Below are 2801 nucleotides of genomic sequence, written 5' to 3'. Positions count from 1 at the left end.
AGGGAAAGGAAATAGGAGGAAACTTGATGTGTGATCCTCTTGGTTTCCATGAGGATTAGCGATTGTGAGCAAATAGGAGTGCTGAGAACCACAGATGTGCTACTGCTCACTTTAAAAATTGCTGTTTGGAGAATGGGAACTTTGAAGTAATTGCTGTTTAAGTATTTGATCAACATTAATGGGGTGCAAAACGTTTCCTAGACACTAGAGAACTGTTCTGGATATAAAAAAGAATATCTTACACCAACTATCCTACTTTAGGACCACTTACAGCTTTTCTATTGCAGCAAAATTTAGTAGAAGCTAGTGTATAGCTGTGGCTGTGCTGTATTGTTCAAAACTTTGTACAAGGAGGTGGTCAAGCTATTTTCTGCACAGCAGTAAGTATTGCATACACTGTGCTTGGGTGAGGTAGTGTTATTCCACAACTCTGATTTCAGAAGATTTGATAAGAACAGGAATAAATTCCCAGTAGGAGTAAACAGAGTGAGGAAATCTTGCTGCTTTTCCATTAAAAGCTCTGGAAAGTCACTGCATGATGCAGTACTGGCATAGCAGGTTTCTCCTATGCCCTTGCTCCTGATCTAGAGCTGCTGGGAGTCAGGGCCAGATTTCTTTATTCAGAGACCAATGAGGATTTGTATTTGTGTCCTGTTTAGATGATAACAAGAAGCAGGAAGGTTCATCTGATGTCAGGCATCATGTAGGCAACTCTCAGTGGGAGAGGAAGGGGTCATGCCAAGAAAACATGAAGGTAGGTAGTATAAAACAAAAATAAATCAGGATATGGGGGAACATAATTTTTATAGTGACCTTTAAACAGATTTGTAAGGGGTTTCTGTAGAGACAGCTCAACACAGCTCTCAGAAATGTGAAACCTCATGTGAAAGGCATTTGCTCTGCATCATGTGCTGTTTGGCACAGAGCTGCAGCTGGAGCGTTGAAGAAAGACCCAGCCGTTTAATCCACATCTTGGGTAATCTATATGGTAATACCTGTTGGTTAGCTGCACCCCATCACAAATAAAGGTATTTGTATAAAGTTTGTAAGGTTTGCATGTGTTGCTACACCAGGGGGTGCTGTCTAACAACTGATCGATTTTGGTAGTGTTTCGGCTTTTGTTTTGTTTTCAAAAGTGTCAAGAGAAAGAAAGTAAAGGCTGTCCTGCAGGCTTCATCATAAAAGCAGCATAGGCTAGTTTTAGCCCACTATTGGTGTCACTTTCCGTTGTTTTTTGTGTATTTTAAGGTTGCCTAGCTATGTGTAACCAGTGCACGATGATGCTGAGAGCTCAGATTACTAATACAGTACATCTGTTTGAACACAGCCCTTTCTCTAGAGATTTTACTTTTCTAAAGCATAATCAGATAGATTTGGCTGTATACAGCTGGCCTAGGGAGGATCTCCTGTTTGAAAGACAAGATAATGAGTTGATTAAGAGGGATACGGGTGAAATACAGGAAATTCCAACTGGTTTTTGCCTGTGCATTTGTAATACTAACCTAAGCAATTTTGTTTGAGCAAAGCCATAAATATCCATGTTATTTCACTAGGTATTTCTCCTGAGGATTTTTGTGTGTTCTGTAGCTTGTAATTTTAACGGGTTCCAAACTGTGTCATTCTTTTTATTTAATTAATGGTTTTTTGCACCAGTGCAGTGTATTTCATCAGAATGATCCACAATTGCTAAGAATAGAATGGAGTTGCTAGCAAAAATTTTCTTTTACAGATATGATCGTTTGAATTTCAAAATGCAGTGATGAGTTTTTAATCTGACATTTCAGAAAAACTGCTGTCACTCATATTCAGACACAAGAATAAAGAATTACTTCCACTGGGTTGTCCTTAAGCTATATGTTATATGAGAATACATAAACATTTTATTAATGTGTACAGACTTCACTTTAGATGAGATTCCCCATGACCTTTACTTTTACCTTCCTTAATTTTAAAACATGTATGTAACTGACAATTCTAGACCTGATGTACTGTCCAAAACTAACGTGACATTTTCCATAGGTATCCCTGCTTGGAATTGTTTTTAAAATTAAATTCTGTCCTTCTTTCCAACAGCCACTGAATTCAGTGGTGCTAGTGGGCTAGCTTCCTCCTTGAGCAGCTGAAACCCATGAAAGGGTTGTTCATATGCAGAAGCATATACCATTTAGCAGTAAATTCTTTTTTGAGGCCAGGAGTAGTGAATGAACAGTGCAGGCATGCATAAGCCCCTTCAAACTCTGCAGGGTAGCACTGTCATTTTAGGGGTGTCCCACCTTGATACAGGGTATTCTCTTTTTACCTGTTAAACAGAAGAATGTGGGACCTGGGGGTGCAGTGAAAACCCTCTGGGTTTCATTTTAATAATGTAGTGCATGGTTTTAGGTGTGAATCTGCTTTACATCTATAGCTATAGTCTTGTGGTATGCACTTGAACTTAAAGCAGTTTTCTTCCTTGTTGACCCAGGCTGAAGTTGTGAACCAGAGCACAGTCTTGGTGCATCACTTGCAGCATGGCTGCAAGAGGGCCTTTGAGCAACCTGGTCTAGTAGAAAGTGTCCCTGCCTGTGGCAGGGGGTTGGAACTGCATGATCTTTAAGGTCCCTTCCAACCCAACCCATTCTATTATTCGATGACCTCCAGCAGATAGGTCTGTATGCCTTTGTGGTGTGCTCCTGGGACCAGGACTTGGTGCCACCTTCATTCCCGGTTAAGACTGAGCCTGGACATGCAGTGCCAGAATGGCAACAGGTCAGACCAAATCAAAACTGATCTCCAAGGTAGTATCTGGGCTTCACTTCAGC

Source organism: Nestor notabilis, unplaced genomic scaffold, assembly GCF_000696875.1.
Source record: "Nestor notabilis isolate BGI_N333 unplaced genomic scaffold, ASM69687v1 scaffold4795, whole genome shotgun sequence".
In the NCBI taxonomy this organism is placed as follows: Eukaryota; Metazoa; Chordata; class Aves; order Psittaciformes; family Psittacidae; genus Nestor; species Nestor notabilis.
The sequence above is the reverse complement of the archived record's forward strand: the minus strand, read 5'-3'. Positions refer to the sequence as shown.